This window comes from Tachypleus tridentatus, chromosome 1 (assembly GCF_004210375.1).
Source record: "Tachypleus tridentatus isolate NWPU-2018 chromosome 1, ASM421037v1, whole genome shotgun sequence".
In the NCBI taxonomy this organism is placed as follows: Eukaryota; Metazoa; Arthropoda; class Merostomata; order Xiphosura; family Limulidae; genus Tachypleus; species Tachypleus tridentatus.
In genome coordinates this window covers 162,188,911-162,214,237 of record NC_134825.1, presented here as the reverse complement: position 1 = coordinate 162,214,237, position 25,327 = coordinate 162,188,911, and the positions used below count along the sequence as shown (strand labels likewise).

Below are 25,327 nucleotides of genomic sequence, written 5' to 3'. Positions count from 1 at the left end.
CTTAAGTTTAATTCAGTACTCCTGCAGTGTCAGAACAGTATGACAACATAAAGCATAATTACATCATATATCATATCTTAAGTTTAATTCAGTACTCCTGCAGTGTCAGAACATTATTACAACATAAAGCATAATTACATCATATATCATAACTGAAGTTTAATTCAGTACTCCTGCAGTGTCAGAACAGTATGACAACATAAAGCATAATTACATCATATATCATATCTTAAGTTTAATTCAGTACTCCTGCAGTGTCAGAACAGTATGACAACATAAAGCATAATTACATCATATATCATATCTTAAGTTTAATTCAGTACTCCTGCAGTGTCAGAACAGTATGACAACATAAAGCATAATTACATCATATATCATATCTTAAGTTTAATTCAGTACTCCTGCAGTGTCAGAACAGTATGACAACATAAAGCATAATTACATGATATATCATAACTGAAGTTTAATTCAGTACTCCTGCAGTGTCAGAACTGTATGACAACATAAAGCATAATTACATCATCTATCATATCTTAAGTTTAATTCAGTACTCCTGCAGTGTCAGAACAGTATGACAACATAAAGCATAATTACATCATATATCATAACTGAAGTTTAATTCAGTACTCCTGCAGTGTCAGAACAGTATGACAACATAAAGCATAATTACATCATATATCATATCTTAAGTTTAACTCAGTACTCCTGCAGTGTCAGAACAGTATGACAACATAAAGTATAATTACAACAAATATCATATCTAAAGTTTAATTCAGTTCCCCCGCAGTGTCAGAACAGTATGACAACATAAAGTATAATTACAACAAATATCATATCTAAAGTTTAATTCAGTTCCCCCGCAGTGTCAGAACAGTATGACAACATAAAGTATAATTACATCATATATCATATCTTAAGTTTAATTCAGTACTCCTGCAGTGTCAGAACATTATTACAACATAAAGCATAATTACATCATATATCATAACTGAAGTTTAATTCAGTACTCCTGCAGTGTCAGAACAGTATGACAACATAAAGCATAATTACATCATATATCATATCTTAAGTTTAATTCAGTACTCCTGCAGTGTCAGAACAGTATGACAACATAAAGCATAATTACATCATATATCATATCTTAAGTTTAATTCAGTACTCCTGCAGTGTCAGAACAGTATGACAACATAAAGCATAATTACATCATATATCATATCTTAAGTTTAATTCAGTACTCCTGCAGTGTCAGAACAGTATGACAACATAAAGCATAATTACATGATATATCATAACTGAAGTTTAATTCAGTACTCCTGCAGTGTCAGAACTGTATGACAACATAAAGCATAATTACATCATCTATCATATCTTAAGTTTAATTCAGTACTCCTGCAGTGTCAGAACAGTATGACAACATAAAGCATAATTACATCATATATCATAACTGAAGTTTAATTCAGTACTCCTGCAGTGTCAGAAAAGTATGACAACATAAAGTATAATTACATCATACATTATATCTTAAGTTTTATCCAGTTCCCCTGCAGTGTCAGAACATTATTACAACATAAAGCATAACTACAACAAATATCATATCTTAAATTTGATTCAGTTCTCCCGCAGTCTCAGAACAGTATGACAGCATAAAGCATAATTACAACATATATCATAACTGAAGTTTAATTCAGTACTCCTGCAGAGTCAGAACAGTATGACAACATAAAGCATAATTACAACAAATATCATAACTGAAGTTTAATTCAGTACTCCTACAGTGTCAGAACTGTATGACAACATAAAGCATAATTACATCATATATCATAACTGAAGTTTAATTCAGTACTCCTGCAGTGTCAGAACTGTATTACAACATAAAGCATAACTACAACAAATATCATATCTAAAGTTTAATTCAGTACTCCTGCAGTGTCAGAACAGTATGACAACATAAAGCATAATTACATCATATATCATATCTTAAGTTTAACTCAGTACTCCTGCAGTGTCAGAACAGTATGACAACATAAAGTATAATTACAACAAATATCATATCTAAAGTTTAATTCAGTTCCCCCGCAGTGTCAGAACAGTATGACAACATAAAGTATAATTACAACAAATATCATATCTAAAGTTTAATTCAGTTCCCCCGCAGTGTCAGAACAGTATGACAACATAAAGTATAATTACATCATATATCATATCTTAAGTTTAATTCAGTACTCCTGCAGTGTCAGAACATTATTACAACATAAAGCATAATTACATCATATATCATAACTGAAGTTTAATTCAGTACTCCTGCAGTGTCAGAACAGTATGACAACATAAAGCATAATTACATCATATATCATATCTTAAGTTTAATTCAGTACTCCTGCAGTGTCAGAACAGTATGACAACATAAAGCATAATTACATCATATATCATATCTTAAGTTTAATTCAGTACTCCTGCAGTGTCAGAACAGTATGACAACATAAAGCATAATTACATCATATATCATATCTTAAGTTTAATTCAGTACTCCTGCAGTGTCAGAACAGTATGACAACATAAAGCATAATTACATGATATATCATAACTGAAGTTTAATTCAGTACTCCTGCAGTGTCAGAACTGTATGACAACATAAAGCATAATTACATCATCTATCATATCTTAAGTTTAATTCAGTACTCCTGCAGTGTCAGAACAGTATGACAACATAAAGCATAATTACATCATATATCATAACTGAAGTTTAATTCAGTACTCCTGCAGTGTCAGAAAAGTATGACAACATAAAGTATAATTACATCATATATTATATCTTAAGTTTTATCCAGTTCCCCTGCAGTGTCAGAACATTATTACAACATAAAGCATAACTACAACAAATATCATATCTTAAATTTGATTCAGTTCTCCCGCAGTCTCAGAACAGTATGACAGCATAAAGCATAATTACAACATATATCATAACTGAAGTTTAATTCAGTACTCCTGCAGTGTCAGAACAGTATTACAACATAAAGCATAACTACAACAAATATCATATCTTAAATTTGATTCAGTTCCCCTGCAGAGTCAGAACAGTATGACAACATAAAGCATAATTACATGATATATCATAACTGAAGTTTAATTCAGTACCCCCACAGTGTCAAAACAGTATGACAATATAAAGCACAACTACAACAAATGTCATATCTGAAGTTCAATTCAGTACTCCTGCAGTGTCAGAACAGTATGACAACATAAAGCATAATTACATCATATATCATAACTAAAGTTTAATTCAGTACTCCTGCAGTGTCAGAACAGTATGACAACATAAAGTATAATTACAACAAATATCATATCTGAAGTTTAATTCAGTTCCCCTGCAGTGTCAGAACTGTATGACAACATAAAGCATAATTACATCATATATCATATCTTAAGTTTTATCCAGTTCCCCTGCAGTGTCAGAACAGTATTACAAGATAAAGTATAATTACATCTTATATCACATATTATGTTTAATTCAGTTCCCCTGCAGTGTCAGAACAGTATGACAGCATAAAGCATAATTACATCATATATCATATCGTAAGTTTTATGCAGTTCCCCTGCAGTGTCAGAACATTATTACAACATAAAGCATAACTGCAACAAATATCATATCTTAAGTTTAATTCAGTTTTTGACACCTGCAGTGTCAGGTTATCTGATACTTCAAACTCTGATGATCGTAGTTTTACTAGTCTCGTTTCCTTATCAGATCTCTGCTTTTTGATGCTAAGAAAAAACAAACCTATTAATTTTTGTTTTTAGCATAAAAAAGAATATAATAACAGTAAATTACTTGTAGTACTTCAATACTTGTTCGAGAATCACAAAATATTTCGTAATAAAATTATGATAAGCAAATTAAAATAATTATCAAAATAAGGTAAACTGTTTGTTTGTTTTTGAATTTCGCGCAAAGCTACGCGACAGATATCTGCGCTAGCCGTCCCTAATCTAGCAGTGTAAGACTAGAGTGATGGCAGCTAGTCATCACCACTTACAGCCATCTCCTGGGCTACTCTTTTACCAAGGAATAGTGGGATTGACCGTAACTTTATTATAACGACCCAATGGCTGAAAGGGCGAGCATGTTTGGTGTTACGGGGATTGGAACCCGCGACCCTCATGTTACGAGTCGAGCGCCCTAACCACGTGGTCATGCTAGGCCTAAGGTAAACTGTAAAATAAATTTGAAAAAAACAAAGGTGCCTGGTACAAAACATTTTTAAACGCTAAAAATCTGAACAAAAACTTGATACGTATAACAGACAACTATAAAACCTAATGTAATAATAACACAGACCTGCGGATTTAAACTTCATGAAGGTACTTTTGGTTTTAATGACGGGTGTTCCGTAATTCAGTTATTTTGAAAATAATATTTTTTTCTCTATCACGTCAGGATTATTTTGTAACTCGTGAAGAAGAAAAAATCTTACTTATACCAAATTATTATTGAGTTTATACCACAATGAATATTTTGTATTATTATGCTTGTATTCTAGAACGATATATAAGACTCTCACGTCGCAATTGGTCTAGAGAAATCTATAGCTGGTAGTTGTCAACATTTTAAGCATAACAAAATGAGACCCGATTAAAATGGAAATCATTCACTTATAAATAGGTACGTAAGACGTTTCGTGAAAAATCTGTACGTGATGGGGAAATACGGTTATCATTTATGGATTCAGCGTACAGGAATTACTGTGGAATTTGGAATAAGTAGAAATTTTAAGACAATAGAACCATTCCAATCCTCTGTAATTAAGCTAATGCTTATGACTGTCTTATTTTACTAGTTGAGTTAATTGATTTGTGGTACTATGTTTAGCAAAATGATTTATAAGTAATCATTCTTCATGTTACTAATCTTCACACTGTTATGAAGAAGTGTAATTAATTTGTATAAATATTAAAATGTAGACAATTATTATTAGTTTACACAAGAAGAGTTAACTTTTTAATAAATTTTTAAGTCGACATCAAACAATAAAACACAGTTGACGCTAAATGTTTGCTTTTGAATTTCGCGCGAAGGTACACAAGGGCTATCTGTGCCAGTTGCCCCTAATTTAGCAGTGTAAGACTAGAGGGAAGGAACCTAGTCATCGCCACTTACCGCCAGCTCTTGGGCTACTTTTTTACCAACGAATAGTGGGATTGACTGTAACATTATAACGCCTCTACGGCTAAAAGGGAGAGCATATTTGATGCGACGTTAAATGTATCATACTAAAACAACGCGAAATCTTGAGTCAAAATATATTTTATGTGAATTTTATTTTCAAAATCTCATAGTGGCACAGTGATATGTCTGCGAAGTCACAACGCTAGAAACCGAGGTTCGATACCTGTGGTGGGCAGAGCACAAAAAGCCCATTGTGTAGCTTTGTCCTTAATTTCAAACCAACCCGACTCTGAATAGGAGTTCCCCTGTGGGACAGTTGTAACGTTATGAGCTCGCAACGCTAAAATCCAAGGTTTGATGCCATGCAGTGGACAGAACAGTCTAATGCCGCTATGAAACAAATTAACTGAATAAGCGTATTTTCTTACAATGACCTATTGACGAAACTAATGTTAACTCTGTAGGAAAATTTATAACGGTCCATATTGTATTCCATTTAATCATTTATGATAGATATTAGCCGTCCGCCAAAAATTTGTAATTTTAATTTATGGTATATATTATACTGAAACTCTTTGTTTTACTCTATTTTGTAAGATTAACGAGTCTATTTTAAAACGAAAGAATCAACTCGTGTTAAAGATAGCAGAGTTGCACAATGAGTTAGTTTACTTGTATTTACAACAGAGCTCGAACCTCAGATTTTAGTGTTATAATAAAGTCTTCAGATAATCATTGAGCCAATGTGGGAAGAGAAAGAATTTCTGTACCTGGTCAGATCGATTATACATCTTTTATTATAGATATACAGATTGTTTATGCCTAGTCAGATCGATTATACATCTTTTATTATAGATATACAGATTGTTTATACCTAGTCAGATCGATTATACATCTTTTATTAGAGATATACAGATTGTTTATACTTGGTCAGATCGATTATACATCTTTTATTATAGATACACGGATTGTTTATACCTGGTCAGATCGCTTATACATCTTTTATTAGAGATATACAGATTGTTTATACCTGGTCAGATCGATTATACATCTTTTATTATAGATATACAGATTGTTTGTACCTAGTCAGATCGATTACACATCTTTTATTACAGATATACAGATTGTTTATACCTGGTCAGATCGATTATACATCTTTTATTATAGATATACAGATTGTTTACACTTGGTCAGATCGATTATAAATCTTTTATTATAGATATACAGATTGTTTATACTTGGTAAAATCGATTATACATCTTTTATTATAGATATACAGATTGTTTATACCTGGTCAGATCGATTATACATCTTTTATTATGGATATACAGATTGTTTATACCTGGTCAGATCGATTATACATCTTTTATTATAGATATACAGATTGTTTACACTTGGTCAGATCGATTATAAATCTTTTATTATAGATATACAGATTGTTTATACTTGGTAAAATCGATTATACATCTTTTATTATAGATATACAGATCGTTGCTTGTTTGTAAGTAAGCACAAAACTACACAATGGTCTACCTATGCTCTGCCCATCACGAGCATCGAAATCTGATTTCTGGCGTTGTAAGTCCGAAGATATACCGCTGTGCCACTGCGAGACAGATATATAGATTTCATATCTACCTAATAAAATACTCAGAACAGGTTCTAATATTGACGACGTCTTGATTACAGCTTTAGATATGTAGTGTACAGGAATACTATATTGATTCTGACCTAGAAATAAACTTTTCTGGACAGCTTTTACCTATACGTGTATCAACATCTGCTATTGTTGTTTCTTCTAAATATATCTCAATCACAGAACAGCATTTTAAGGTTTCACCAGTCTATTTACAGCCCAGGGTATCGTATGACACATGGCTTTTTATGCGTGTAGTCTATACTTTACCAAATGTATAATTAGCTTCGTTATTAATCACCCTGCAGTTTACATTTCTTAAACAAACAAACTAGTTTTGATTTCGTGATTTTTTCAGTTGTTATTATATTGAACTGTTAAAACCTTATTTTAAAGAACGATTATCTTCTTCTTCTTGTTCACATTGAGGAAACTAGAAAAGTTTATCAAAGAACAGAAACTACATGATTAAATGAAGTAATGCACGAGCAGCAATATACCAAGTATGTGATCTACTGGATAATTATATATCCACTCTTATATACCGCGTGTGAGGCATTGTGTAAAAGTAATTATGAACGACATTGTGTGACCGGGCTTGTTTAATGTACCCTACTGAAGTGCTCGAGCACCGCACAGTGGTACAACGATTGCACAACTTGTGGAGAATGTATATTTCATTTTCTGTGCAAGTCTACATGCAGGTTTGACTGAAAGGGCTGGTTTCTGTAGGCTTCGTTACACACAAAAATCTGTGTTTTGCCAACGGTGGGTATTGAAACTCGATTTTCGGTGTTACAGGCTCTCAGTCTTACACCTGGGGGCTAGAAGAAATATACGCATCTTTAATGTGGGTTATGCTTGTTTAAATATACTTGTGTGTTCTTGATTTTGAAATAATAAAATGTCAGAGGTTGATGGTGAATATAGAAAGGCCCCTTCATCCATAACAATGTACTGATCTGAGATTTGTAATATTCTAGTTTTCTCATGTTTCATTAGGAGAAAGGGACGGTTCTTCTAACGTAAGAACTTGTGAGAGTAATGTTATCTACTAAAGGTAAATCAGATAAATAGTTCAATAATCGATACATAGTTATATAATTTTTAATGAAAGTGTATTTGTGTTAGAGTTTACTGGTTCTTGTTCCTGACGCTGGCTTCTTATTAAGGAAATTCTTTCCTACCAGCAATGTTCCAAATATTTGTAATTCAACGAGTGCGTCTGTTCCTCGTCCTACACTTTAGTGTGTTGAGAGTATTTTCAACAAGTCGACCAATCCAATGGCGTATTTGGAGCTGCAGAAAAAAAAAAACGTTTGCTTTAAAGTCATTACGTTTAGCAATTACGTACAAAAAAAACAACTTAATTATCTGTAACTTTCTATCCTGCGAGAAAAAAAATTGAAATAAAAGGAATTCATATCCTATAAAACAGTGAGATCCGATAAGAGTTAAATAATACAAGCAACGACTCCCTTATCCAGGCTCATACAAAGATTCTGGAATTTCACTTCACATCTGTTTATGTTGTTCTTAAGTAAAAATCTCAACAATGGGCTACCTGTGCGGTGCCCACAGCGGAGATGAAATCCGAATTTTAGAATTATAAGCTCTCAAACTTACCGTTGAGCCACCAGAGGGAATAACCAAAAGACTCATGAGCCAGAGACAAGTTATTTCATAAAATATTACTGATTCATCATGAAGAGAGTTATATTTGAACAATAAACAGAGACAAATTATGTTCTAGAATATAACAGATTCAACATAAAGTTGTTGTTGCTTTCAATTAAGCACAAAGCTACACAATGAGCTATCTGTGCTTTCCCCACCACGGGTATAGAAATCTGGTTTTTATCATATATATGAATATTTTGTTGAAACGATTGCGTGTCGAAAGCAGTTTTCATTCCATATTTTTAATAAACTTATTGGTCTAAATTCTGCACTTGTCTGCATATGTAGTAATAGAATATAGAGATTAAGTTTTGAATATTGGTAATATACGTGTACAAAGTGCAGCTTTATATGTCGTGACTTTATTGTTACTGAATAACTTCCTCTTTCAGAGAAGAAGAAAAAAAAACAGCCTCTAAAGATTTGGATCTACGTACAAATATGTGGTTTAATTACTCCTTTCCGTTTGCGTTCCGAGCTTTCATTTTGGTGACAATTTCATATACTTTAGCTGACTGTTTCCACAGTGTACCGAGACACGACATCGTATGGATACACGCAAGCACGAGCGACACTGTAGAAATTGAACGCGTCTTTCTTCTGCGGTATGTTTCTCGCGTAACGTAGAACATTAATAAATCTGAGAGTTCTTGCTGTCACGTGACTTCTGCTTGTTAACTGTAACTTTTTCACAGACGAATACTTTGACTTTACACGGTAAGCATGAGAATCAGATGTTGTTTTTATTATTTCAACAATCAAGTAGCTACTCGTTATAAATCACGTTTTTCCTTTCAGTATTAAGCAGCCACTCGTTATAAATCACGTCATTCCTTTCAGTATTAAGTAGCCACTCGTTATAAAACACGTTCTTCCTTTCAGTATTAAGTAGCCACTCGTTATAAATCACGTCCTTCCTTTCAGTATTAAGTAGCCACTCGTTATAAATCACGTTCTTCCTTTCAGTATTAAGTAGCCACTCGTTATAAATCACGTTCTTCCTTTCAGTATTAAGTAGCCACTCGTTATAAATCACGTCCTTCCTTTCAGTATTAAGTAGCCACTCGTTATAAATCACGTTCTTCCTTTCAGTATTAAGTAGCCACCCATTATAACACATGTCCTTCCTTTGAGTATTTACGTTGTCACCCGCTATAAACTGTTGCCGTATTTTCAATATTAAGTAGCCACCCATCATAAACCATGTCCTTTCTTTGAATATTAAGTAGCCACCCATTATAAGCTACGTCCTTCGTTTCAGTATTGATTAGCCATTCATTATAAATCATGACCTTCCTTTCAGTATTAAGTAGCCACCCATTATAACACATGTCCTTCCTTTGAGTATTTACGTTGTCACCCGCTATAAACTGTTGCCGTATTTTCAATATTAAGTAGCCACCCATCATAAACCATGTCCTTCCTTTGAATATTAAGTAGCCACCCATTATAAGCTACGTCCTTCGTTTCAGTATTGATTAGCCATTCATTATAAATCATGGCCTTCCTTTCAGTATTAAGTAGCCACCCATCATAAACCATGTCCTTCCTTTGAATATTAAGTAGCCACCCATTATAAGCTACGTCCTTCGTTTCAGTATTGATTAGCCATTCATTATAAACCATGGCCTTCCTTTCAGTATTAAGTAGCCACCCATCATAAACCATGTCCTTCCTTTGAATATTAAGTAGCCACCCATTATAAGCTACGTCCTTCGTTTCAGTATTGATTAGCCATTCATTATAAACCATGGCCTTCCTTTCAGTATTAAGTAGCCACCCATAATAAACCATGGCCTTCCTCACAGTCTTTTTCAATCCCACGTAATAATACAGCTTCATATTAAATAGTCTTGTTCGTAATTAGTAAATTACTAACGACTATTGCTGAAAATAATCCTGATTGTTCTATAATATATGAAATGAGACTAACCATACTTCCAGGTATTCTCAAACCATGAAGCTGTGTTGTATTATCAAATACGAAAACAGCAACCACAAAGTATTAAGCGTATATCAATGTCAGCACCAAGTGAAATCAAACATGTGTATGTGCACCAAAAAGCGATTCTGTTGGTTGTCCCTGCTCTGTGTTTAAAACTAAGTTTCTATTCAGTTTTATGAATTTGATATAATGTTTCATAAGACATTCCTGGAGAGCAGAGTCAGTAACGTTTAATACTTCCTTTAATATCGCGCACGGATATCCACTGAAGTAGAGAGGAAATACGTCCTATTTAATAAAATATCCTGGTGGGACTGGAAGCTTAAATCTCCGCTACTAAACAAAATGTTTTTGATAAAATGTATATTCTTAGAATAACCATTTCAAAGCAAATCGTAACATAATGTTTTCTTGTAATTGTATTTGTAATTTCTATTTTTACAATTACAAGAGAAGAAAGGTCCCCTCTGTTATTCTACATATATCTCCCTGGGGATCCTCACCGTCTCTGTCACGAGATGAAGCTCACAGAAAATAACATAAAGCTTCAGATTCGACATTAAACCTGTTTTGTAGTCATTCAAGCGTCCTGTTCGATCAACAAAAGCAATTTTAGCAAATTATTACTTCTTAAATCATTCTTTACACACAGTAATTATTCTGTATAGCTTTTGTCGCTTAGTGTTTTCACAGATGGTTGCTACTGTTGATTTTCCATAGAAACTGTTTGCGTGTTTCACAATCCATTTGTGTAACAGCCTTGTTCTCCTCTCCAATTGCCCCGTACGTAAATTGCCAACCTTTTACCAAGTCTATAGTTTCTGTGCTCTAACAAATTGACGTTCAAATACCCCATTTCCGGATCTTTGAAACATTTCCTCATGACAAGTTTACCTTGAGTCGCCTGTGTTTACTTTTCACACAGTTTAGTTTGTAATTATTTAGTGACACTATTGCAGTGGAATGAAAATTTACATCCATTTGCTATCTACTACAATTTGTAAAATAGTTTCTTTTACCCATTTTCTTCTATCTTGTTAAGTTATATCTACTTCAAATGACTATATCAATCACACTATTAACGAGTCGTAAATATTGCCAGTTGTTTTAGGTAATAAATATTAAACTAATACTTTATCCACAAGATGAAACACTGGAGTGAAAATAGAGAGGACTGCTTTAATGTAGTGGCCTGCCGTTCTTTACCTGGCTTAATAGTTTACCCTAACTCTACTGGAATCTATGGAGAGCCCTGTTTCTAACAACAGTTAATCATCAAGACTTAGTCGTAGTTCACTGTCGTTTGTTTTTTCCCTAAAGATTACAATTTGTATGAAAATCAACAACAAATGATGTATACGAACATTGGTTGCTTACTCGTTTTAAGACATACACAGTGGGCTATATCTGCTGTGTCCACTGAGGTTTATAGCGATATGCGTATGTATGAACGAAGCAAATCTGAAATGTTGAATTTACGTCATTTATTCGGTTTACGTTATTTCTGTTAAAATAAATTTTTCCTAACAATCACGCAGTCAAAATGAGCTGCAACTATAATGCAAAGCTTCTGTATCTTTTTAAACATTAATTCACACTTTTAGGTGTTATACACTGACACATTCCACTTGACACCATTCTGTATCACATACTGCTAACAATACTGTTTAAAAGCAGTTTATAGATACCCCCATTATATGATTTAAATATTCCCGACCTTTAGTGTAATGAGCTGATTACAAGTGGGGGATGACGTCATAGGCCTTACTGTGAAAAAATAGTAGTAGAGTGAACATTTTAAAATAATGTACAGCCGAAATCTACAGTACTGTGATGTAAGAAACCTTCAGTGTTCTTCATGTAAGCGGTGAAAGACGTACAGCAGAATTATTAGGACAACAGTGGGCTATAAAAGAACTCCTCAGGCCAAAGCGGAGCAAATTATTCATTGGATAAATAAACGTTGTTTATGAAGCTGGCCATTGATGTGGTGCACGCATGTTAGTGGTATATGAAAGTGAAGGAAACAGCATGCATTCACAGCTGGCAGTTTGAACGACTGCAGAGCATGTAAAGAGATAGCGAAACGTATCAGGTACCCAATGGAGACCTTGGATATTCTTATGTTGTGAAGGGCAATAACAAAATGCGAATTCGCATTTATATCATTAATACAGTTGGGCAAAGATCTGGGCAAATGTTTAAAACAGTTTTGTTACTAAGCATAAAGCTACACCTTGGGCTATCTATGTTGTGCCCACTTCGGCTATTGAAACACAGTTCTTAGCATTACAAGCCATTCAGATTTGCCGTTGAGGGGCACGTCCTAGCCAGGTAGTTAGGGTGCCCAACTCGTAATCTGAGAGTCGCGGGTTCGAATCTACGTCGGATCAAACATGCGCGCTCTTTTAGCTGTGGGTGCGTTATAATGTGACGGTCAATCCCACTATTCGTTGGTAAAAGAGTATCCCAAGAGTTGGTAGTGGGCGGTTATAGCTAGTTGCCTTCCCTCCAGTTTTATACTGATAAATTGTAAATTTTACAGTGACTGCTAGCGTAAATAGCCTTTGTATACAAGTACTATTGTGAACCTTGCGCGAAATTTGAAAAACAAACAAACTTGCTGCTGAGCCATATTATAACGCCCTCACGACTGTAAAGGAAAGCGTGTTTGTGGGGACGAGAATTCTAACCTCTGACCTGCAGGTTGTGAGTCAAGCGTTGTAACCACCTAACCACGTCAGACCTAAACGTTTTGAACTCGGTATATAGACGCATGTCGTATTTATTCATTTTGTGCCTTTTATTACATGCGTATCTATATATTACGCACTTTTTCCTAAAGTGTCTGGTCATACAAATTAGAAAATGACTGGTAATTTTATAAAGGTTAGCACTGTTTCTTCAATGACATTTTGAGGTAAAGTCTGATGAAATACCTATGGACATTTTATTTGTTTCGATTTGTTCATTAGAGATTTTTCTCATGTGGAAGTTTAAAAGTCATGATTCTACGATATTGCAATATTATTTCTAGCACCAAACGGCCAATCTGTTAATGGTTTGTATCTACTAACAACCCCTATTAACAGTAAAGTACCATTACTTATGGTTTGTATCTACTAACAACCCCTATTAACAATGAAGTACCATTACTTATGGTTTGTATCTACTAACAACCCCTATTAACAGTGAATTACCATTACTTATGGTTTGTATCTACTAACAACCCCTATTAACAGTAAAGTACCATTACTTATGGTTTGTATCTACTAACAACCCCTATTAACAATGAAGTACCATTACTTATGGTTTGTATCTACTAACAACCCCTATTAACAGTGAATTACCATTACTTATGGTTTGTATCTACTAACAACCCCTATTAACAGTAAAGTACCATTACTTATGGTTTGTATCTACTAACAATCCCTATTAACAGTAAAGTACCATTACTTATGGTTTGTATCTACTAACAACCTCTATTAACAGTAAAGTGCCATTACTTATGGTTTGTATCTACTAACAACCCCTATTAACAGTAAAGTACCATTACTAATTGTTTGTAGCTACCAACAGTCCTTATTAACAGTGAAGTGCCATTACTTATGAATTGTATCTACTAACAACCCCTATTAACAGTGAAGTACCATTACTTATGGTTTGTATCTACTAACAGTCCTTATTAACAGTGAAGTACCATTACTAATGGTTTGTATCTACTAACAACCCCTATTAACAGTAAAGTACCATTACTAACGGTTTGTATCTACTAACAGTCCTTATTAACAGTAAAGTACCATTACTTATGAATTGTATCTACTAACAACCCCTATTAACAGTGAAGTACCATTACTTATGGTTTGTATCTACTAACAGTCCTTATTAACAGTGAAGTACCATTACTAATGGTTTGTATCTACTAACAACCCCTATTAACAGTAAAGTACCATTACTAACGGTTTGTATCTACTAACAGTCCTTATTAACAGTAAAGTACCATTACTAATGGTTTGTATCTACTAACAGTCCTTATTAACAGTGAAGTACCATTACTTATGGTTTGTATCTACTAACAACCCCTATTAACAGTGAAGTACCATTACTTATGGTTTGTATCTACTAACAGTCCTTATTAACAGTGAAGTACCATTACTAATGGTTTGTATCTACTAACAGTCCTTATTAACAGTAAAGTACCATTACTAATGGTTTGTATCTACTAACAGTCCTTATTAACAGTGAAGTACCATTACTTATGGTTTGTATCTACTAACAACCCCTATTAACAGTGAAGTACCATTACTTATGGTTTGTATCTACTAACAGTCCTTATTAACAGTGAAGTACAATTACTTATGGTTTGTATCTACTAACAGACCTTATTAACAGTGAAGTACCATTACTTATGGTTTGTATCTACTAACAACCCCTATTAACAGTGAAGTACCATTACTTATGGTTTGTATCTACTAACAGTCCTTATTAACAGTAAAGTACCATTACTTATGGTTTGTATCTACTAACAGTCCTTATTAACAGTGAAGTACCATTACTTATGGTTTGTATCTACTAACAGTCCTTATTAACAGTAAAGTACCATTACTAATGTTTTGTATCTACTAACAGACCTAATTAACAGTAAAGTACCATTACTAATGAATTGTATCTACTAACAACCCCTATTAACAGTAAAGTACCATTACTTATGAATTGTATCTACTAACAGTCCATATTAACAGTAAAGTACCATTACTAATGTTTTGTATCTACTAACAGACCTAATTAACAGTAAAGTACCATTACTAATGAATTGTATCTACTAACAGTCCTTATTAACAGCACATGTCCGCTGTACAGCTTTAAGCTTAACAATAAACATACAAACAATACCGAATTAAACATTGTTATTTTTTTCTTTTACGCTATGCCTAAATATATGTATGAAAAATACAAATGAAATTCGGGTGCAATACCGAATTAAACATTGTTATTTTTTTCTTTTACGCTATGCCTAAATATATGTATGAAAAATACAAATGAAATTCGGGTGCAAATTTGTCCTAAGTAGCTTCAAATGGTTTCTTTGAGTTTTTGTTTCGAATGACAGATGCTGTTCACAAGTTAATATCTTTCTCGTGTGAGGTTCAACTGTTTCAATGTGTATCTACATTCCGGAAACGTGTTGTTTTTTTCTGCTTAAAGTTTCTTGTAAAGCTATCTGTGCGCTTGAACACAAGAAATTGACATCATCAGAACCAGTACGTGAAATCTGAGAAGTGAGTACTTGGAGTGGTCCCAGGATAGATCGGAACGTTGTTTCATTCTTACACACCTTGAGAGGTGAATTTGAACCTCTTCTACAAGTTACAAAACCATACAAGCGTGTCTGTAGAAACAGCTTGTAATCGCAAAGAAACTAATGTATCTTACCGGAGAAATTGAATATTGCTACGGTATTGACTAGCATAACTGCTATTCAGTGTATGCTTAGCATTGCTACTGATGTAATGTTTTTTTATCAGAACACTTTGAATACCTCGTCCTATACAAAAATCGAAAATAAACGGTGTTTTTGGTACAAAGGGTTTTGAGGCGTGTTTTTTTTTTCCAGGGAATAGAATAAAAATACGTCCTTTTTGTGTTTGTTAAGATGCTCACGTAAGATATTTTTATTTTTTATTGGACACGCTTAAAAGAATATAAAACTTTACATGTTCAACAAATTATTTTCGTTTTTTTTTCTTCTACTTATTTCGAGTGCGTAATCTACTCATTTTGTAGTAATAATATTGAATTTGAGGGACTAATGAACCATGACATGATACTTATGTTTAGTCTAAGAAACTTTTGAATGAGTTACTAATTGTAAAACGTTAATAAACTCAGGGAACAAAAGTGGAATGTCTCTTACAATCTTCTGTTGTGTAAGAGTGATAACGTAAGTAAATTGATACATAGAATTACAAAAGTACTTTTTTCTACGTTAAAATACTTTAATTTCGAGCTTTCGACCCTCAGACCGGAGCCTTCATCGAACAACAATGCACTGAACGGCAAAATCCGTAAAACAGTGGAACAGCGGTTTAAAACATGAGCAGACCAATGGCAAGAAAGTTCGTTGTACCTGTATTGGGAAATTTCACAAATATGTTGTCAAAAGGGGTTTCTCTGATCCTGTTTTCTTCGGCCGTCTTGCTAATAAGAATTGCTAATTTCGAGGTGTGGCTGGCCCTTGCGAGTCCTTGATAATTTTAAAATATTAGTTGTTTTTTTAACTATGTTTTTAATAGTGTCAGGAAACAAATGCTGCATATTGTGAGTACGGCAATTGCATTTTGAGTCAAGGGTAGATTTTCTCTCACAATCTGTACTTGCGAATGGGTGAACGTTACTCCGGATTGACAGTGATGTACTTTCGAGTCCCGTTCCATTTTGTAAAGCTTTGCTGAGTGGTTTTATCCGCTATTACAGAAACCACTAATTTTTTGCGTCTCTTGGCTTAACATTATTTGACATTATCGCCAAATAAATATACTTTTTTCTTAATTGTTGTGTTTTTGTTTGCGTTTTCTCGTGCTTGCGTTGCACCGTTCGAATAATAAAGAGTAAACGGTGGAGCAAATTTGCGTTGCGAAACATATCACTCGTAGCGCTACGGTTTGCACCTGTAGCAATGCACCACTATATTAGCGTAAGCAAGCCATTATTATGAGTTGAATTTTCCCTCTGTATTACACTACGGATTCAGGTAACAATTTCGCCTCATCAAATTCTCGTATTTTTTTAAGAGGAAATAATTAATGAAAGACAGTACCAACTTATATGTTTTTATCTCGAATTCATCTCCTAATTAGTGGTAAAGTACAGGAGACGTATCAAAATAACACAGTTTATTTAATAATGTTTCGTCGTTCTGAACGGAGTCGATCATATTTACAATAGTTGACATTTTAAATTTACCTTTCCAAGTGACGAAGGTGAAACTTTATCACGAATTGACGCTGTAGGTTTCCAAAGGCATAAACATGTTTCCCGCTGGTAAAGCGGTAAGTCGACGGATTTACAACGCTAACATCAGGTGATGGATTCCTCTCGGTGGACCCGGCAGATAGCCCAACGTGGCTTTGCTATAAGAAAAAAAGACACACACGCATAAACATATATCATGACGAACATATTCGATACAGTTTTCACAATTACTTTTACCTTTCAAAAACAGAGGAAATAGAAGGTCATTATTTCGTTCACGTTCCAGGAACTATCGCAATAGCATGTATTAAGTTTTAGACAGCCTAGAGCGCCTTCTGGCGTTTAGTTATTCCGTTCGTGAAAGTTATAAATTATTTTGTACCCACGTGACAACATTCGAAAGCCGCATTATAGAAATGCCAACAATAAATTATCCGTCTTCCGATGAAATGCTTACCAATAAATAAATTATTTTCTTTTTTTTTTAGAATAGCAAGTTGTGAATTCGATTTTCTGATTTCCTAGTATAACAGATAATAATAATAAAAAAAAAAAACTGTTATCAACAATAGTTGAAATTGAATAAAATTACTTTGCTTGTTTTAGGTTTTGTAAGCTTATACTTCGAATAGCAGATCTTTGTTACATTTATCCCAGAACAAATGGAAAGGGATACAGAAGTTTTTACACACAGCTTTAAAAAAAAGGTTTAGGAATGACGTTGAGCGTAAAGATATTCCTTCGGGTTATGACCGGTCTCATAACACATTACGTAAAAAAACAAAAACTAAATAATGAAAGGTCATTGGTTACTTTCAACTTGAACTTGTACCTTATGTTAAAAATAGACTGAACTGTAAGGTAAGAGTTTTCATTGATCAGTCATTACCATTCCTTATTTAGAATTGCTGACCAGAAGTAGGAAGAACAGTCAGAAGTACCTGCTGGGTACGTGGCTACCTTTAACTGAAAGCGAAACTGACTGTTTCATTTACAACGTTAATTATACAGAGGGTTATATGAAGCTGCTACCATGGCTTAACATCACATCCTGGGCGATTATAGATCAGTCCCACCCCACACATCTTAACAAACTTTCCAAGGGTCCTCCATTTTATGTGGATTTTAGTTTCTATAACCATGTTTAAGTATACCAAAAATGTGTTGTGCTGTTCTATGATTATCCTGGTTTGCTAGTAACGATCCAAGATGTCTTATGTTAGCCTAAGCTTAGTCGGATTGATAGAACAACGTATTTGTTTTATGCTGACACTATTACGAAAGTAAGAATTTGTTTGTGCGTGATTAAAAAGCAAAGAAGTGTTTCCATAGAGCGTTCAATCTATTTTAAAGTATTCTAGTCGCTACGAGAAATCACGAGAATGTACATAATGTTTATTAAGATAATATTCAATATAACTTCATCAATAATGACATTAAATGCAGACTGTTCTATGAAGTAAATATCTATTTATAGTCGGCTCTAATAACTTGAAAAGATTGTTTGAAATTCACAGACAAATATGTCACGTTAACGACTGTCCATATAAAATAATGTTTAGTACTGCATTGGTTAAACGTAACTAATCCTGGGAAGAAATCACGTTTTGACCTTAAACAACTTTATATAATAATCGGTATAACAAAACTCTTGCGTTTTCAAGTTACCTCCATTTTGTAAACCAGATAACCATCGGCAAAGATTTTAGATCAGCTTCGACTGCGCAGAACATATGCTTTATTTTAACACGCTTTATCTTTCACGTTCCTTTTCGGCGTAATTTAAGCCTTATGAATAAATAAACAAATATTCTTATAAAATATGGGCTGTTCAGTACATTTTATTTAAGGTTTCTATGAATTCTCGGTGTTTATTATTTATCAGTAATTTAGCTGAAATCCTCCAACAAATAATTAGCAGTTACTGTGTTATAATGAATAGAATCTTTCTGTCAAATAATTGAGTGACGTAATAATAATTAAATTAACAAACGATCATTGTTATAATTTGGTGGTGAATTGTGAACAGTGCTAAATGTGTTTTTATCGTGACTGTCGGATGAAACAGAGATTTATAACTGGTGTAGCGAATTTAATGAACAGTGCTTTTCAGTGATTTAAATTCTCGGAAGTTAAAACTATTTCATTCAGTAATAAGTTCTACGTGAATGGTTTGTTTGAGAAATTTTTGGTAACGCCATGAAATTTATCGTTTGTGTTTTCGAATTTCGCGCAAAGCTACTCGAGGGTTATCTGCGCTAGCCATCCCTAATTTAGCAGTGTAATACTAGAGGGAAGGCAGCTAGTCATCACCACCCACTGCCAACTCTTTTATCAACGAATAGGGGGATTGACCGTCACATTATAACGCTCCCATGGCTGGGAGGGCGAGAATGTTTGGTGCGACCGGGATTCGAACCCGCGTCCCTCAGATTACGAGTCGAACGCCTTAACACGCTTAGCCATGTCTGGTCGTGAAATGTATTAATCCCAAGAAGTAGTTAGTCTATGTGTGCCTTGTTCGACTGTTGCATGCAGTAGGCGAGAAAAGTTCCTGGTGTTTACATAACTTTTTTTACAAGGCAACACGCTCTATATCCATAACACCATCGAGCAGGACTCAAGATTTCAATAAGGTTTCAATTCTCCTTTGTAAATGGCGATATATTTCACAAAAATATATTTTTCTATTGCGCTATAGCAGTAATACGGTTTTATACTAAGTCGTAACTGGTGAGAAAGGTCTATCTTTCGAAAGTGCTTGGGATATATGGCTTTCTATTACTTACTTTGTATTTCGCTGGTTTTCTAAACCTATTTGTGTTTTAACATCGTGACCAATATTAAATATTCTATGAGTATTTTGCAAGAAAGAAAGGAAACGGAAACAACAAAAAGAAATAACAATTCTGTTCTTATAGAATTCGGAGATACATAAACTTACTCAGAATCAGAACAAATATCATCAAATTTTGTTAAGCGGTCGGTTTGTTATAAAGAACCACTTTTGATTTGTGTTTCCATTTCATGTAAAATAATACTGATAATTTAAAGAAATTGTCACACAAATGTGAAGGATTCTCGGAATTAAACACGAAGCTACACAATGGGTCTTCGAAACCCGGTCTGTGCCCCTTGGGTCCAAATGTGAAGAACAATGTTTTAAAATAATGATTTTCTTTCACTGTTTCATTTGTGTTTTCTCTTGAATAGTTGGCGAACTTTATAATATCTTAATTATCAATAAAAGTACAACAACAGTGTATGAAACTAAAAAAAGGTGTATCTTTGAGTAACGTTCCTCGGCGCTTATATCATTTTGTAATTTGATTAACAAATATACCTGTAAGAACATCTATATAATCAAGTGTGTCGTATATCTTTGTAGGTATTGGAATAGCAAACTTTCAGAACGAGAAAGATATTTCCCCACATTTAGAAGCTACTTAAATCGAGGGCTTACCTATACTATTAATTTAAACCAGGTCTCTGTTGGTAACGCATGGTTACTTAAGTAAACATTTGATGGAGCGGCCCGCTATTCCTCTTTCACATTATCTATGAGTGTGCTGCTCTTGAGCCGGTGTTCACAATGTTTCAAACTGTTCCAAAACCTGTCGTTGTTCTGAGCTGGTCAGGACAGATTATTAACTAATACTAGACGCAGTGTGCGATTTGATACGAACAATGATATATCGAAAAGTGTCATGTCATAAAATAGAATTCCACCAGGACAGGAAGTCAAGCTTTGCTCTTAAACAATGCATTAATCAAATCTAAGCCAGTCAAAATGCGCTTTATTATTCAGGTGTTATTTCAAGTTTCATCTTCAACATTAATTCGCTATTTAGTGCAAAAATTTTATACAGTCAGAGTTTAGAGAGAGAAAAAATTACAGGGGAAACTATAAATGAAATCTCTACGATAAAATGTGCAGTAAACATATTGTTCAAATTGTTGATATTATTAAAACAAAACATAACAAATAAAAGATGCATGCCAATAACTGCACCTTCAATTAGAAGTTCGAGTGTAAGGTCAGAAATAAAAAAGCATATAATATTTGGAATTAATTAGACTGATGACAATAGGGACGAGTTGATGTTATTATTTAGTGTTGGAGGATCATTTGAAAATGACAAAATGTATAAGTTGATGTTATAGTGTTGGGTGATCACTGAAAATGACAAAATGTATGAGTTGATATTATTATATAGTGTTGGAGGATCATTTGAAAATGACAAAATGTATGAGTTGATGTAATAGTGTTGGGTGATCACTGAAAATAACAAAATGTATGAGTTGATGTTATCATTTAGTGCTGGGTGATCACTGAAAATGATAAAATGTATGAGTTGATGTTACTATTTAGTGCTGGGTGATCACTGAAAATGACAAAATGTATGAGTTGATGTTATTATTTAGTGCTGGGTGATCACTGAAAATGATAAAATGTATGAGTTGATGTTATTATTTAGTGTTGGATGATCACTGAAAATGACAAAATGGATAAGTTGATGTTATTATTTAGTGTTATATTTGATGTTATTATTATCTAGCTTTACAGATACCATAAGTGTATTTATTTACGATCCGCAGGCGCATAGGGATTAATAGTGTCTTTTGTTTTAATACGTTTTGTATTCTAAATATTGATATAAGTACGTTCATTAATTTTTGTTAATACGTCAAAATTTGTTTATAAATCTAGTATTTGAATTGGAAACTTTATGAAAGAATTATTAACAACAATAGGATATTTCAAGACAGAAAGCGTGATCATTTTTGGTAGGTTCTATTTGTTTTAGTATTCGTGAAATAGGATTAAAAGATCGAGATTTGGAGATTATTTTCTAATATTCTATGAGGAATGGAAGTTTTAGAGTTAAGACTGAGGTAGTCAAGTGAGGCTCAAGAGCGAAACTGTCGAAACGAGTGTAGAAGCCAGTGAATGTTTCTTTAAGGTAAGTAAACAAATGTGACAAAGAGATTTGGTTTGTTTTGAATTTCGCGCAAAGTTACACGAGGGCTATCTCCGCTAGCCGTCCCTAATTCAGCAGTGTAAGACTAGAGAGAAGGCAGCTAGTCATCATTACCCACTGCCAACTCTTGGACTACTCTTTTACCAACGAATGATGGGATTGACGGTCACATCATAACGACCCTACGGCTGACAGGACGAGCATGTTTGGTGCGACGGTGATTGTGACAAAGAGATATTTCTGTATTATTGTTTCTCACATTTATCATAAAATTTCGTTTTCTCGCGATGAATCAGTTTTAAGGTACAAGTACAATGTTTTTATATGTTTTGTAAGTAGACGTCACCTTGTCGTAAAATATGCTTTTTTTTATAACGTGATTTGTGGGTAATATATTAACCAGACTTTGTTGATGTACATATACTTTTATTCATTATTAATTAATTTAGATTAATATTTTCGTCTCTTGTTCTGAAGTATAACACTTTCAAACAACATTTGTATTTAATTGTACTAATTATGATTTGGTAAATCTAAAGGTATTCAAACAATAGTGAACACAGACTAATACAGAAAAGGATAAATAAAGCTTTCTGAATACACAAACTGGGTCTGATATTGTCTAGTGGTTAGGACGTTCGAATCAAAGTCATCTAACATGTTCGTCCTTTCAGACAGGGCTCATTACCATGTGACGGTCAATCCAACTATTCATTGTTAAATAATTAATTACCCAAGAGCTGGCGGTGGACGTTGTTGACAAGCTACCTTCCATTTATCAGTGCTAAATTAGGGATGAACTAGCGCAAATGGTCCTCCAGGAGTTTAGCATGAAATTCTAAACAAACCAATGAACATTCTCTGGGCCCGGCATGGCCAGGTGGTAAAGGCACTCCACTCGCAATCTGAGGGTCGCGAGTTCCAATCCCTGTCGCACCAAACATGCTCACCCTTTCAGCCGTAGGGGTGTTATAATGTTACGGTCAATTACACTATTCGTTGGTAAAACAGTAGCCCAAGAGTTGGCGATGGGTGGTGATGATTAGCTGTCTTCTCTCTAGTCTTAACTGCTAAATTAGGGACGGCTAACACATATAGCCCTCGAGTAGCTTTGCGCGAAATTCAAAGCAAACAAACAAACCAAACACAATCTCTGGTACCCCGCTAGTACAGCGGAGAGTTCACGGATTCGTAACACTTATATCAGAGTTTCGATTTCCCTCGGTGGACTCCGCAGATAACCCAATGTGGCTCTGGTATAAGAAAACACACACAATCTCTGACTAGTTTTTGCAATGAAGAAAACGAAAATGTAGTTTTGCCCCATCTAGTGTCGAAATGAGTAATTTTACATTTTGAAACAGGTAAAGAAAACAAAATATATATAATACAGTGCCAATTATGAATGTTTGGAAAATAAGATATCTTGCAATTAGTTTATGGTTATCTTAACACATAACAATAAACTAAAATGCAAGTGACTGGCTTTAAGTTGTTCTAACTTGTGTTATCTCTAAAATCGTATATATATATAATAAAGATAATTTCAAATTTAATCTTTCAGGCCAACATATTTTATTTTTTTTTTTTTTTTGCAACTATCACAATATAAATAATCTACGATTAGAAATGACTTTAAAACTAATCATGATTTGGCTTAATCTTAACTTAAAGCTATCACTTTTAGCGATTTTATTCGGTTAAGTTAAACCCAAAAGACTTTTCACTCCTTGGCCCATTTTTAGCGAATTGTTCACTTGTTAAAAAAACAAACAAACATTGTTGAAGAATACGTGTTTTTTTTATAATTCCCGCTCTTATGTTTGCATTAAATGTTATAATAAAACACAAATATTGATCATGGTCGAATCCAAAATTCACTTATTTTGCATTACATTACCTTCAAGCGTTTTTATTTCTTATTTACCCTATATTTTACACTATGTGTGTGATTATTGACTATCTTGCACAGGAAGTCTTCAAATTATTCAGATTATATAGTCTGAATGACATAATAGAAACTTGTAAATGTCAGGAAGACATTAAAAGTTTAGGAAAATCCCAACGACTTGTCCGTATTGTATAAAGGCTTTTATTTCATTGCATCGAGACTTAAAAAAAGTGTTTCATGCGCACCCTACTGGGAACTGTCGGAAGTAAAGCAAATGAATACAGTCAATAGTGAATGAAGCAGAAGACGGTGTCAAGCCACGCTTTAGGCTATTTCATCATGAGCATATTACATTTCCACTATAAATGTGTACCACCAACTGTGCTCCCCAATTCTACAGTGAAACCATTTTCTAGTCGTTAATAGCAAGTATGCTGTTCTGTACAGGAAACAGGAATGTGTATGGATATTCAACGAATCGCTTATATTGGTTATTGTTTATCATTTCAGAATTATAAAGTAAAATAGGTCCCGGTTCCTCAAAGTTAGTGGTATTTGAAAATAAAGACACATTTATTTTCCCTATGTAAACAACAACGACAAAAAACCAATTGTTCAGTTTTTCAGAAAAGTTACTAATTTGTTTTAAGTTGCTAAGCCTACATCTGAAAAATTCAAACGTCACTTTGACTCTGATCTCTAAGAACAAAATATAGAGCAAAAACTTTCAGTTTCTGTTTATCTTCTTCACAGTAGTCTGCGGACTACTAGAAACCGGCTTTCAATACCCCTGGTGGGCAGAGCATAGATAGCCTATAGTGTAGATTGGTGCGTAACTTGAAACAAGTAAACCATTGTTATATGCTAAACAAATCTATACTAAAGAACACTATGTTTTTCTGAAACGAATCAAGCCACAGAGAATAAGAGATAACTGATCAAAGTTCCTGCGCAGTGAATTCAGTGGACAAACAAACAGAGAAATTTTGGGTTTTATGTATAGATTAGCCCCAAACGAGCAAACTCTAACGATTGAATAACCTAATTTAGATATTTT

General features: G+C 33.8%; 1 long non-coding RNA gene across 1 annotated transcript; it reads right to left on the bottom strand.

Annotated features, from left to right (window-relative positions):
• Positions 1–5,978: 5,978 nt before the first annotated feature.
• LOC143229331 (uncharacterized) lies at positions 5,979–17,724 on the bottom strand. Its single transcript, XR_013015817.1, has 3 exons — positions 17,635–17,724; positions 17,389–17,555; positions 5,979–8,099 (listed from the first exon to the last, which is right to left on the bottom strand). It is a non-coding gene; the product is annotated as an uncharacterized LOC143229331 (long non-coding RNA).
• Between the last annotated feature and the right edge of the window lie 7,603 nt (positions 17,725–25,327).